The sequence below is a fragment of the Stegostoma tigrinum genome, chromosome 1 (assembly GCF_030684315.1).
Source record: "Stegostoma tigrinum isolate sSteTig4 chromosome 1, sSteTig4.hap1, whole genome shotgun sequence".
Classification (NCBI taxonomy): Eukaryota; Metazoa; Chordata; class Chondrichthyes; order Orectolobiformes; family Stegostomatidae; genus Stegostoma; species Stegostoma tigrinum.
The window spans coordinates 10,064,120-10,079,538 of NC_081354.1; the positions used below are offsets into that span (position 1 = coordinate 10,064,120).

General features: G+C 42.5%; 1 protein-coding gene across 1 annotated transcript in view; it reads right to left on the minus strand.

The window, feature by feature from the left end:
- Positions 1–15,005, minus strand: part of LOC125456636 (G protein-regulated inducer of neurite outgrowth 1-like) — a 28,814-nt gene extending 13,809 nt beyond the window's left edge. Inside the window, exon 1 of the mRNA XM_059650529.1 lies at positions 14,848–15,005. The gene's annotated coding sequence lies outside the window, so the exon portion shown is untranslated. The remainder of the gene's footprint in view (positions 1–14,847) is intronic.
- Positions 15,006–15,419: the final 414 nt, after the last annotated feature.

Genomic DNA, 15,419 nt, shown 5'->3' on the forward strand with positions numbered 1-15,419 from the left:
GGACTTGTATTTGAGATAAGATATGAGCTGCAAAAGTTTGGATGACTTCAAGTTGATAGGGTAGTATGTTGGGGACCAGCCAAGTTAGGTATCATTCCACCAGAATATGTTTCTTGTGGAATCCAGTAAAGGTATTTATGAACATGGTATCATTGGGTTGCTGAATCATGTGCAGAATCATGAGAAGTCCTTAAGTGGTCACTCTATGACACATTTCCTCGAAGGATATGGTATTTCCAAAGTTTGACCAACAGGTGAAGCTAGCAGTTGTTACAATGTAGTAGCAACACAAGTGGTGTTTGCCCCTAACAGGATGTTGCTATCAAGCCAAGAAGATTATCACACAACAGAGTCACATGGTATATGAATTTCAGTGCTGCTGTGGTGCCAGTTATTTAGGCTGTAGAGCCCAAAGACTGGTAGATTGTATCAAACAGCATATCCCCTCAACTGTTCACAACAAGCAAGGTACTGACTGTACCCAACTAGCCCACAATTGCAAAATTTGCTACACAGTGTCTAACATCAGACGTGATTCTCAATTGGACAACATTTTCTAGATAACCCTGAGTGTGCCAAGAACTATACTGATAAACAATTTAAGATTGTCAGTAAGGCTTGCACCTTTGTGCCGGAAGCCGTATATATTAATTGAGAGGGACCTGATCTTTGCAGACAAAAACAGCATATACGTGTACTACTTCTACCTCAACTGAACAAAATGGGTGACAGCTATTTGCTGGTTAGTTTCTCAGGTCATTGCTCTAACCAGAGTCAACCTGACTGGTTTACAATTTAAACACTGATTGGCAGTCAACTGTCAATCAGCATTAATGGATGCATTCTACACAACGCCTCAACTGATCAGTATTCACTTGTCAACCAACCAGCAGTCTCAAGGTTGGTATTCCCCTTGAATTGGTATTCTTCTGAATTGCCCTGATGAGTGGGGAAAAAGACTTCAACAAAATGTGCAAATTTTCAGCGGTATGAAATACAGTTTATTAAGGGTCTCAGGTGAAGTTCAATGGAAGAATCATGATCCTCGGACTCAGAGGTTTAGGGTTCAAGCCCCAATCCAGAGAGATGAGTTTATATAACATGGTTGTGAGAAGGCTGCATTATCATAGATACTTTCTATCAGATATTATTCTAAACTGAGGTACTCAAAGGGTGAATATTTGGATTCCTGTGGTATTATTGAAAAGCAGGAGCTAAGTAGGTCCCATTGACCTTCACAATGTTTATCCTTCAAATAACATCACCAGACCAGGGTATATCGGCTGCTATATTCCCCATTTTGCAGCAGAGATGACATTTCATGTAATGGACAAGCAGGTGCTTTGAAACATTCTGTGGCACTACCTAAATGCTATTTTTAATATAAAAAAAATTATCGTAAGAAAAAGCTTGGGGAAAACATTTGTTCCGTCAAATGACATGATGCAAGTGGACGTTCCGGACACTGGGCTCTGAAATCAAGAGCCAAAGTGATGCTGACCTACTTTCTGGAGCCTGTGCAAACTCCCTGTACAATCAAACCGACAACATCTTTGCTCTGTAGATGATAGAAAAGCAAGCGTGCTTAATTTTACCTATAAATATGCATCGAATAAGTCTGTCCTTCAAGAGAATTTCTGAACTCAACATAGTAATGAGAAAGGGTGACGTAGGAGAGAAACCTGAAGTTAAATGGAGATTAAATAATTGAAAGACTTGATGCAAAGAGGTCTGAGAGAAATGCAATTGATGGAAATGGCCAGAAGCTGTGAGTGGCAGGGAAATCTGACATTTATATTTTGTTTGTTTCAAGGGATAATTTATTCATTTAGTTCTGGCTGCCTGCCCATTGTCATAGATGCTAAAGACGAGAGAAAATATCAGGGACTGAGGCAGCAATAGTGATTGTTTATGTTGTTCTAAGTATGAGCTAAAACCTAATGTTTTTTGTTCAGTCAATGTCAAACACAGAAAGATCTTTTTCTCCTGCTTGTAGTTGCACTGCTACTTTGTCCCATTAATATCTCTGCAAGCACCTTTGCCATTGTTTCTTCTCACTTGGGGCTGAAATTTGAATAAGGAGAGGATAGCAAGTTCTTACACTGAGCAGTATTGCTGCAGTGCTGTGAGAGATTATCCACTGAGTGGAGGAAACTCATTCAGCCCACTGACCTATTATTTATATAGGTCTGCGATGGTAAAATGCTTGTTACAGGCCTACTTCATAAAACTGTACTGTTTCTGCCGGGTTTTGAAAGAAACAAAACAGAAAAACCAATAACAATTGCTGTCACCTTGTAATTGATCCCAGGCTGTTCCAAAGTGCTGTGCAACATTTGAGGTAGATTTGAAGTGCAGACACTGGGGTAATAGAGGAGAATAAAGCAGCCAATTTGCACCTAGCAAGGTGCCTCAAAAAGCAATGGAGTAAATGGCCAAAAAATCTGTTCTGGATATTGGTTGATGGCTAAAGACTGACCAGAATACTGACATGAACTTCATTGGTCTTCTGCAGAACAGTGCAGTGGGATCATTTGCATCCACCAGAGTGTTTATCCAGGACCTTAATTTAAACGGCAAGTGCAAAAATAAATAGCAAGGATGATACTAAAAGAAAGTGAGGGGATGATTGAGGGACCTTAATGCTAGGTAACAAGTGTTATTAAATAAGAACATTGTATCTGCCTATACCAAAGAAGAAAATGGTGCTCCAGTCATGATGAAAGAGGAGGTCATTCAGACTCTGGATGGACTAAAAATTGATTAAATTGCATTTTGTTGTACTGTGCCTTAAGTTGATAAGTCATCTGAACTAGCGTCCAAAGATAGTGAGGGACTGGCCTAAATGTTCCAGTTCCCTTGAGACATAGGGGTAGTGCCAACGATCTGGAGAAATGTAAATGTTACACCTTTGCACAAAAAAAAGGATATAATGATAAACCCAACAACCAAAGATAGAGTTTAATCCAGACAAATGTGAGGTGGTGCATTTTGGAAGATCAAGTACAGGTAGAAAGTGTACAGTGAATAGCAGAACCTTTTGGAGTATTGATATGCAGTAAGATCTGGGAGTGCAGGTCCACATATCGCTGAAGTGTCAGCGCAGGTAGGTAAGGTAGTAAAAAAGGCCTGTGGCATGCTTGCCTTCGGTGGAAGGAACATTGAATTTAAGGATAGATAAGTTATGCTGCAGCTTTATAGAACTTTAATTAGGCCACAGTTGGAATATTGCGTACAGTTCAGGTCACCACACTACCAGAAGGATGTAGATGCTTTGGAGAGGATACAGGAAAGGTTTACCAGGATGTTGCCTGGATGAGGGATTTTACCTCTGAAGAAAGGTTGGATAGACTGGGAGAGATAATAGAAAATGCAAATGCTAGAGAACCTGAGATAACAAGGTGTAGAGCCGGATGAACACAGCGGGCCAAGCAGCAGGAAAGCGGACATTTCAGGTCAAGAAGGGTCGAAACCCAAAACATCAGCTTTCCTGCTCCTCTGATGCCGCTTGGCCCGCTGTGTTCTTCCAGGTCTATACCTTGTTATCATGGATAGACAGGGTTTGTTTTCACTGGAATGCAGGAGGTTGAGGAGTGACCTGATAGAAGTTTATAAGATTGTAAATAGCATGGAAAAAGTGCAGAGTATGAGGCTTTTTCCCAGGTTGGAGGGGTCAATCACTAGATGACACAGAGTCAATGTGTGGGTCATGTGGAGTTTAAAGGAGATGTGCGAGACAGATTTTTCACACAAGGACTGGTAAGTGCCTGGAATACATTGCCAGAGGTGGTGGTGGAAGCAGACGTAATAGCATCATTCAAGATGCACCTGGACGAATACATTAATTAGAAGGGAATAGAGGGATATGGATCCTATAAGTGAAGACAGTTTTAGTATGGAAAGGCAAAATGTGTCAGCACAAGATAATAAAGTGTGAAGCTGGATGAACACAGCAGGCCAAGCAGCATCTCAGGAGCACAAAAGCTGACGTTTCGGGCCTAGACCCTTCATTAGTGTCAGCACAAACTTGGAGAGCTGAAAGGACTGTTCCTGAGCTGTATTGTTCTTCCTTCTTCGTCCTTTCTTTAAAGGGCAATCATTTTACTTTTGGAGCTGGTAAAAATCTTTGAAATGGTAATTTGTGATTATATAAAACAGTGACTAGCACAAATGTGAATTAGTTAAGGAAACCCAGCCTGGATTTGTTAAGGGGTTATCATGTTTAATAAATTGGCTTGAGTTTTTTGATGAGGGTCAATGAGAGTTGAAGAGGATGCTATGGCGACGTGACTTACATGGTCTTCCAAAGGTCATTTGATAAAAGACTTGTCAGAAACGTTTAAAGATTGTGGAACATAAAGGCCACTAGCAACATGGCTGGGAAATTGGCTGGGTGACCAGAAACAGAATGCAGTGGTAAACAGTAGTTTTTTTCCAGACTGGAAGAAGATAGGAAGGGATACAGCAGAGGTTCCCGGGATCAGTCTCAGCACCACTGTTTGACCTGGATCGTATTAATGACAGAGACTTGGGTGCAGCGAGTACAATATCTAAATGTTCAAATGTTAGAAAACTTAGAAGTATTATGATCTCTGAGAAGGATTTCAAGAGGGTATTAACAGGATGTCAAAACAAGTGGACTAGTGGCAAATCAAATTTAATGCAGAGAAATATGAAGTGATGGATTTTGGTAGAAAGAGCAAGGAGAGGCCCACAAAGGGGATGATTCTACATGGGGTACAGGAGCAGAAGGACATGGGGAAATATCATGGAGGCACAGATCATTGAAGGTGGCTGAGCAGTTTGAGATAATGGCTAATAAAGCATCTGGGATCTTGGACTTTGTAAATATTGGAACTCAGTATTATTATAATAAACATTTTCTAAACATTGATTCAGCCTCAACTGGAATGTTGTGTCCAGGTCTGGGCAAGGAGCGGGTGCAGAAAAAAATTCTTGCGAATCATTCCAGAAACAAAGAGCTTCAGTTATGTGGATAAATTGGAGAAGTAGGGGATGCTGTGCTTGGACAAGAGAAAACTAAGAAGATATTTGCCAGAGGTGTTCAAAGTGATAAGTTGTCTGAACAGAGTACATAAGGAAAAACTATTTCTGCTGGTTTGAGAACTGGAGAGCAGTGATTTAAGGTGTTTGGTGATGGTGACATGAGGAAAAGCTTTACCAAACAGCAAGTGATTAGGAGCTGGAACACACTTACTGAGAACACAGCAGAGCCCGAGTCGATCGCAGCTTCTAAAACTGAATTGGGTAATTAGCTGAGGAGAAAACAAAATACAGGACAACCATACGAGGTTGGGGGAGTGGCAGTACGTGAGTACCTCTGGCAGAGACCCAGCACAGAGTGGCCTCCTCCTGTACTATAACTGAGCTATGATTCCGTAACATCTCATTCATAAAGAAGACACTCAAACAGAGCAGCACTGCCTCAGCCATGCACTGGAAGTGTCAGCCTGCTTTCTACCACCATGTCACTCGAGTAAGACTTGAACCCATGACCTTTAGTAGGCAAGGTGCAACCCCTCAGTCACACGTGGTGCTTGGTAAAGAGTAAAAACATCATTTTGCTCCATTTGTTTTTCTCACTCAACTTAATCAAACTGCAGATTCTCAGTGAGCCTCGGATTAGAAGAATTCCCTGAAGCATATAATTGATGCAAAAGCGCTTTGTGTCTTTCAGGGTTGATGTAGGAGTTTGGCTCTGCCAAAGCATTTGATTTATGGAATTTGTTTCAAATGCCTCTGGGTCCCTACTCTGTGTCCTATTTTTGAGTTTCAGTGTCATTGGCTGGCATGGAAACAGGCTGCTGATTGGTTTCGGTGCGCACACGTCCTGTGGAGTCGGAATGTGACTGTGAAATGTTAACCTGGATATGTCACTTATTCCAATTGATGAGCAAAGGTAGATTATTGCTCAACACTTTGCATACTCAGTCCCTTGTCTTCCTTTTGTTCGTGCTCACTTGTGTTTGTTAGAGTAATGGACCGTCACTGCTAGCAAACATTTGGAACTTACTAAGGACAATTGATTTGGAAGTATTTTCACCCAATGGTGTCACTCTGTAGATAGTAGGTGTTGCCTTTGAAAAGAAGCATTTATCCTTACTGTCCAGCTACTCTTAACAGCACAATGTTGTTCAGTGGCAAGGGGCTTCCTGAGAGGGGATGGGAGTGTTGTGAATTAGAACATGTGATACATCCACCCCCTCCTCCACCAGATTTTAACCCAGGTCAGGCCTGAGTGGGAACGCTGCTGTAACTCCTGACATGAAATCAGCACGTTGTTCAGAAGGACAAGGAGTTCATGGAATATTTTCCATTTTGCCCTCCCCCCCACCTTGAGGACCAGGAGTGCACCTCCAGGGCCCAATAAAGAAGGACAAGGAACCTTCCCCTATCAATCCCCATAGGGTAGACCCTGAGGGCACCTAGAAATACAAGAGAACAGCTTCACGGTAAGAGTTTGATATCATCGGACTGTGATAATGAGAAATTACTCAGAAGCTTAGGAATCCTCTACCCCAGGGGGTTTTGGATGCTTTATTGTTGAATTGTTTTCAAAAATTCATTCATGGGATGTAGGCATCACTGGCAGGGCCAGTATTTATTGTCCATTTCTAATTGCCACTTGAATTTACTGGAGTGCCAGATCCATTTCAGAGGGTAGTTAAGAGTTAACCACATTACTGGGTCTAGAGTCACGTGTCAGCCAGACTGGGTAAGTTTGGCAGATTTACTTCCCAAAAGGACCTTAGAGACCTTTTACAACAGTTGACAATGATTGCCATTTAGCTAGCTTTTAATTGATTCAAATTTCATCATCCCTCATGCTGGGATTAAAACCCATATTCCAGAGCACTAGTCTGGGTCTCTGGATTACTTTTTGGTGTCTCAGGCATCAGGAGATATGGGGAGTGGATGGGAATGTGGAGATTTGGTAGCATAAATAGTTACATTGAAAGGTAGAACAGGTTCAAGAGGTTGTATAATCTACACTGGCTCCTATTTCCAATGAGCTTGATGGCTCAGGGTTAAAATTTAAATAGATTAAAATTAAATGCTTGGACAAGTGGGCAACTAGTGAACAGAGCAATGATTCCCAATGCATTGGACTGAATATTCCCATAGCCATAAATCCTAGCTCTGGGGCAGGAAGTGGAAAATGATTCCCTTTCAGTGGCATCAGGACCTGGGGAGGAACATGCCTCGCAGGTGGACAATAACGTGACTTCTGACAAGCATTCTGGAGCCTTTAATAATGACAGACTCCAACCCCACCACCTCCCACTCATCGCCACATGAACTGCTGGCCCAATCAGAATGTAGGTAGCTCAGGCGGTCTCAACAGCACCTCCACCAGTGGTGGCCATTGACGGGATTGCAGCTGCAACGGCCTCGATGGCTGAGCCACCAACAAAGGTGAGGGCGAGTGTTTGGAGTGGGGGAGGAGGTAGTGTTGGGGTACTGTGACGGCAATTAGGCAGGCCATGATAACCTGGGGAGAAAGCAGTTGTCACCAGGAGGCCCCTCATTGGGCTGCATTGTGGCTAAAGAAGGAGGTTCCTTCCTGGATCTTGCTGGAGCAGCCCTGCTTAGAGTGGGTGGATAGTTTCCTCAGAAGATAGTGTGCTAGTGGAGGAGAGGTTGGACATGTGCTTTAGTTGAACACTTGAGTTGCTGGATTGGGCAGCTGGTGGTTAATGTTTGATCTTTCCCACTGCTGGATCAATCGCATGGCAAACATTAGTCAAAGCAGCCCCTGTCCCCTCCCAAAATCCCCCTACATCCTTTCTTGAAGCCTTCTTATCTCCCAACCTGTGCCAAATGCCTGATAAAATTCCAGCCCTTGTTTATCTCCAGCTCAGCACATCCATTTGACTCTTTCATTCAGATTTATTCTCACAAAACTGAATCTGGGGAAATAAGTTGCAGTTAGGGCATTTGATTGATCCCCAGTTATTAATGCAGCTGCAGTTCCTTTTAAGGATAGATCTATAGAAGCGTAGAGATTGAAAATAAGGAATAAAGAATTACATTTTGAACCATGATGTTTGCAAGGGATTAGTTGCACAGCATCTTAAGTGACAAAGAATTCCAGAGTGACTCTCCCTCACACCAAGAGTGTTTTCTTTGGCTGCATCTCTCGCAAAAACATAAATGGGAAATGAGAGGATTTAAAAAGGAATGTGTTGAAATAAAAGCCATGTTTAAATCACTGGAGATAAGAATATAGGAGCGAGAGTAGGTCACACAGCCTCCCGAGTCCTGCTCCACCAGTCAATAAGATTTGACCTGGTTGGGGTCTTAATTCCACTTTCCTGCCTGTACGTATGCACTGGGAGGATTCTTCTTTACTTTAACATTTTTATGAGGTTTGGGATCATCTGCAGGACATTACCCATTAAAAGCCACATTCACCATCCAATTAGGGATGAATGGAAGGGTGTGGAAATTCAGATTGAAAGCCTGTGTAGGGCAGGCTAGCTGGACAGCCTTACTGCGAGATGTGGGCTCTGCTGAGGCATTTGGTTGCCAGGGCAAGACATTAAAAGGTGCCTGCTCATGAGGGGCATATATCCAAGCAAGGAGACCGAGAATTCAGGAGAACAGAAAATAGGAGAAAGCCAGGCAAGAAATAAAATCACATTTTGTGCAGCAAAAACCAGCTGACAAATTTTAGCAGACTAAAGACTTTCTTACTTAGTCACGTTCAAATGGAAAGAATTTATGGAAAACAACTCTTCCTTGACTTAACTGTGCTTTGGATACCAACAGTACACGTTGAATAGAAATCTAAAATAGGTGCAGTCTGACAATTTAAATACCATTCTGAGCCCTGAATGTATCTTAAAATACCCACTCTGTGAACTAATGAAATGGAAGTTTTTGTTTTGCAAGTGAAACTATTGAATATTCATAGAATTGCAGAACTTTACAGCTCAGATGGAGGATGTTCAGCCCATCATGTATGTACTATCTCTTTGGATGAGCTGTCCCATTGGTCCCACTCCCCTAGTTTTTTTCTCATAGCCCTGGCTTTTTTCAATCTGTGAGAGAGAAAAGAAATAACACAAATCGAGGGGAATATTTGTGGGCAGGAGCAGGGAATCTCAGCATATGAAATGTAGCGGATCATTTTCCAGCAATGCAAACCGGGGCTTCCCAAAATGGTGGTGGGGGGAGGGGGAATGGGGTCAGAATCCAAGTGTTGAAACACATGTTGAAATTTTGGTGTCATGAGCTTGGAGGTAGCAAAGGCCACTATGTAGCTCTGCGCCCCCTCCTCCTCCACCACAATCTCACAGGACTTCCACCCCCATGCCCTTTTATGGTCACGGACCTTGCCCACGCGGGAGACTCCCATGTACTGCTCTATAATCCAACCGTTCTCACTGAGGGGGTTGCAACCATTTCCAAGCTTTGAAGTGGGGCTGTCAGTGTGAAAAGGTTTGGGAAGCTATGCTCTAAGCATTCTCAAGCCGACTGATAATATGGCACTTGCAATTTCTCCAAGATGCCTTAAATTACAAGGCAAGTGTAATTCATTTTGTTCTTAAAAAGAAACTGAGAGCTGTGTACAAAAGACTGGAAGTAGGTCAGTTTCCTCATGGGTGCCATGTTAAATAATCCTATTCAGCAAATGCTAATACAACAGCTGTCTCTGCTTAGAGAGGGATATATTCCTGGACTGTTTAGAATCATTGATTTGTCTCACATAGAATCCCTACTGTGTGGAAGAAGGCCATTTGGCCCATCTGGTCCACACTGACCCCCAGAAGAGTGTCCCACTCAAACCATTCCCAGCCCCAGAACCTAGCATTTCCCATGGCTAATCCACCTAGTCTGCACCACCGTGGACATTTTGGGGCACTTAAGCATGGCCAATCCACCTAACCTGCTCATTTTTAGACTTTGGGAGGAAACCGGAACATCCAGAGGAAACCCACAAAGACACGGGGAGAATGTGCAAAGTCCATACAGTCACTCCAGGCTGGAATTGAACCAAGTCTTTGATGTTGTGACACGGCTGTGCTGAGCCACCCACATTGTCCATTGAAACTTTTATCCTGAGCATGCAACTTTACAACTTTATCATCCAACTTTAAAATTTAGATTGTTTTCAGCATCTTCAGGCTCCTCCTGCCAGAGGCCTAGTAGAAGTGCCGACAGACATATTAACCTCTTGGCAGGCCACAATGTACTTTTCATTGATAATGACCAGCTGGGGGACCCAAGTACTGAAAAAGACACAATGCTTCAGACAGCATCTGGAAGACAGTTGGAGTTTACTTCTGGGAAAATATTCACGTCATTTCTTTGAGTGGGTGGACATGCTCCTTTCAATCATAGGCCAAAGCCAACCTGAGCTCACCGTTAGGAGACATTTAGTATCGGTGATTCCTTGACCCTCCAATTTCCCAAAACTTACTTCTGTTCAGAACTTGCAAAAGAATTTTTTAAAAAAGGGAGGAATGAAAGGGTGGGGTAGTTTTCTCTATTATTGGAAGAGAAAATAAGCTTCTATTAAAACAACACCTTTCATTACCTCAGAGTGTCCCAGAGCACTTTGCAGTCAATGTACTATCCTCAGTATGTGGTCACTGTTGTAAATGTTGGAAAGGACATAGCTGATTTGCACACAGCAAGTTCCCACAAACATTGATAATGACAAGATAATTTGCATGAGGATGAGAGATAATGGGAACTACAGATGCTGGAGAATCCGAGATAACAAAGTGTGGAGCTGGATGAACACAGCAGGCCAAGCAGCATCTCAGGAGCACAAAAGCTGACGTTTCAGGCCTGGACCCTTCAGAAAAATTTGCGTGAGGATGTTGGTTTTGATAAATGAAGAGTCATACAGCCTGGAAAGAGACCCTTCAGTTCAACCTAAACTAAACTAGGCCCACCTGCCTGCATTTGGCCCATATCCCTCATGTACTTATCCAAATGTCTTTTAAATGCTGTAACTGTACCTGCATTCACCTCTTTCTCTGGCAGTTCATTCCAGACATTAACCACTGTGTAAACAATTATCCCTCAGGTCCTTTTTAAATCTTTTTTCTCTCATCTAATAAGCATGCCCCCTAGTTTTGAATGCCCCCACCTCAGGGAAAAGATCTTTGCTATTCTTTTATCAATGCCCCGCACCATTTTATAAATTTCCACAGTCATCCCTCAATTTTTTTTGCTCCAGTGCAAGAAGTCCCAGCCTATCCACCCTATTTGTATAAGCCCAGCCCCTCCATTTCCGGTTATATCTTGGTAAATCTTTTCTGAATTCTCTCCAGTTTAATAATATCTCTCTTATAACAGGGAAACCAGAACTGTACACAATACTCCAGAAGAGGTCTCAACAAAGCCCTGTACAATCTCAACATGATGTGCCAACTCCTATACTCAAAAGAGTGAGCAATGAAGGCAAGTGTGCTATATGCCTTCTTAACCACCCTGTCTACCTAATAAGCACAATGAGGCACAAAGCCCCTGCTTTTTGACTAAATATTGCTGTGGGATCTTCCCAACCACGTCAGGGGGCCGAAGGGGCCGCAGTCATACGTTTCACCCAAAAGATGAAATCGAAGACATAAAACATCTCCCTTTCCCAAAACGAGAGAGAGGACCATCCCCCTTTCTTATTTTCAAGCCACCCAAAACCAGATCATGTCTCCCTTTGAAATATATATTGAATCTGGTGTTGACCCAATCTCGCAGTGGGCAACTGATTGGAAGGAATTGTTACCATCAATGGAAGCTGGGATCTTAGGTGGGACTGGAATTCACAATTGCAAATCATTGAACAAACCCCCTCCCCCACCACTTCCTGCATTTACGTGAAGGACATTGTGATAATGTTGGATCAATGTCATCTTATCAGTCTCTGCTATTATAGAAAATAAATAGCAGTGGAAACCAAAAGAAATAATGAATTAATAATCAGTCATCAAGATATTAGGAACATTAGGAAAGGAGTAGGCAGTTCAGCCCCTCGAGCCTGTTCCATCATTCATTGAAATCATGGCTGATCTGTGGTCCAACTCCATATACCTGCCTTTGGCCCATATCGCTAACTACCTTAGCTTAACAACAGAATTATCTATCCTCAGTATAAAATTAACAACTGATCTAACATCCATTGCCATTTGTGATAGAAAGTTCCAAACATCTACCACCCTTTGCTCTTCCTAACATCTCTCCTAAATGACCAAACAGGTAGATGAGAGTAAACCGGTTGATGTGGTGTGTATGGATTTCAGCAAGGCGTTCGATAAGGTTCCCCACAGTAGGCTATTGTACAAATTGCAGAGGAATGGAATTGTGGGAAATATAGCAGTTTGGATCGGAAATTGACTTGCTAAAAGAAGACAGAGGGTGGTAGTTGATGGGAAATGTTCATCCTGGAGCCAGTTACTAGTGGTGTACCGCAAGGGTCGGTGTTGGGTCCACTGCTGTTTGTCATTTCTATAAATGACCTGGATGAGGGCATAGAAGGATGGGTTAGTAAATTTGCAGACGACACTAAGGTCGGTGGAGTTGTGGATAGTGACGAAGGATGCTGTAGGTTGCAGAGAGACATAGATAAGCTGCAGAGCTGGGCTGAGAGGTGGCAAATGGAGTTTAATGCAGACAAGTGTGAGGTGATGCACTTTGGTAGGAGTAACCGGAAGGCAATGTACTGGGCTAAAGGTAAGATTCTTAGTAGTGTAGATGAGCAGAGAGATCGCAGTGTCCATGTACACAGATCCTTGAAAGTTGCCACCCAGGTTGACAGGGCTGTTAAGGCAGCATACAGTGTTTTAGCTTTTATTAATAGAGGGATCGAGTTCTGGAATGAAGAGGTTATGGTGAAGCTGTACAAAACTCTGGTGCGGCCACACTTGGAGTATTGTGTACAGTTCTGGTCACTGCATTGTAAGAAGGATGTGGAAGCTTTGGAAAGGGTGCAGAGGAGATTTACTAGGATGTTGCCTGGTATGGAGGGAAGGTCTTACGAGGAATGGCTAAGGGACTTGAGGCTGTTTTCATTAGACAGAAGAAGGTTGAGAGGTGACTTAATTGAAACATATAAAATAATCAGAGGGTTAGATATGGTGGATAGGGAGAGGCTTTTTCCTAGGATGGTGACGGCGAGTATGAGGGGGCATAGCTTTAAATTGAGGGTGAAAGATATAGGACAGATGTCAGAGGTAGTTTCTTTACTCAGAGAGTAGTAAGGGAATGGAACGCTTTGCCTGCAACGGTAGTAGATTCGCCAATTTTAGGTACATTTAGGCTGTCATTGGATAAGCAGATGGACGTACATGGAATAGCGTAGGTTAGGTGGGCTTGAGATCGGTATGACAGGTCGGCACAACATCAAGGGCCAAAGGGCCTGTACTGTGCTGTAATGAACTATAAACTAGCCCTAACTTTTAGACTATGCCCCCTAGTTCTAGAATCCCCAACCAGAGGAAAGAGTTAATCTTCATCTGCCTGTCTATTCCTGTTAATATCTTGAAGATTTTGATCAGATCACCTCTTAACCTTCCAAATTCCAGAGAAAACAGATCTAATTTGTTTAATTTCTCCTCATAATGCAAACATTTTAAGTCCAGATATCATTCTCCTGATGTCCAGGAATCGTTGTATTGAGCTTGCTAAGGACAGAATTTAGCAGAATTCTTCTAGCATCAGAAAGCATTGGTGAATGGTGACTGTCTCTGTTTGTTTTTTGACTTCATTTATTCACTGTTTTGAGACAGCCACAAGAGGTAGGCACAGGAGGCCTTTAAATTAGTGGGCATGAATGGCTTCTTGTTTGTCACATTGTCATTTCAATGTCAATGATCTAATAATAAATTGCTCACTCGGAATTGAATAACTCTGCAGGTTATTTTAATTGAAACAGTAAAACACGTTATAAGTTGTGAAGCAGACATTAACACAACCAATCAATTCCAATGTGTGCAGCTGGCAAACCCAAAGCAATCTAAGCAGCCAGGAAGAGTCACACTATTGTATGCACACTGCAAATGGATACCTAAATGTATCTTAAATTTTTAAAGACAATGCATAAATACAGCACCTAACCTCCACCTCAGACACCCAATTCGTCACCGAGTCGTCGCTTTGCATCACCACTTTGCTGCCTTCCTGTTAGGAGATCATTAATTGGCTGTCCAAAGCTTGTCTATTGAGCTGAGATGGCAGGCCTATTTTCTATTTGCTCATGGGGTGTGGGCATCACATTTATTGCCCGTCCCTAGTTACCCTTGAGAAAGTAATGGTGTGCTGCTTTTTAAACCGCTGCAGTTCACGTTTTCTGGATAGACCCGCATTGCTGTTGGAGAGGGAATTACAGGATCTTGACCCAATGACACCAAAGGGAATGGCAATGGTGAATTTCCAGTACATGGCGAATTTCAGAGCCTTGGTGAATTACTGCAGTGCATCTTATAGTTAGCTTGCATTGCTGCTGTGCACCACTTGTTAGGGAAAGGAAATCTGTCATCCTTATCTGGTCTGGCCTAACACAACTCCAGTGCGGATCTAGAGCAATATTGTTAACTCTTAACTGCCTCTGAAATGCCTAGCAAGCCACTCAGTTCAAGAGCAATTAAGGTTCAGTGGCAAATCTGGCCTTTCCAGCATTGTCTATATCCTGCGAAAGAATAAAGAAAACTGAGCAGACTGTGATGATGGTACTATTATTGGAAGTGTCATCACAGTCTAAGGAAAAACAGCATTTGAGTAGAATGGATGAAAGATAAAAAACACCACAGGACCGTGCTGATCAACATCACAAAGATAAATTGAAAGTGACGAAAGAAAATTAGCTGGAATCCATACCTCAGTGCTCTGCTGTTGAGAGGGAACTCGGCTGCAGTAAATATTGTGTTGTAGCTTGAAAGCCACTTCTATCAAAATAACAAGGTAACAAATGAGTAACACGACTTGTCCACTCTGATTACTTGGTCATGCATTGAACCATGAGATCTGGTGAGTCCCAGGTTTAATCTCCAGCCTTAGCTGAGCGAGTCGATAACAGTGCTGTGACTGAACACAATGAACCTGGGCTTGGAAAGGAAAAGTCAAAGTAACTACTTAACATGCCATTCCGCCCCCTCACCCAGCACTTCAATCTAATAATCTCTGCTGGAGTGCAAGGACAAAAATGTGATCACACCGGATTGGGTCAGCTGGTTTCTTAAATGCAATTTGCTTGAAGTGAGGAATAATATTGACAGTCTCTAGTGCCTCTGTGACGGCATTAATAGCTTTGCTATATCTCTCCCTACTGCCAGAAGTGCCATTAAAAACTACTTTATTGATGCAATCTCTGAAATCATAGCAACGTGTCAACCAATCAACACTCTTCTCATACAGTATAAATGTTACTTTCTCCTTACACTCGTATTTCT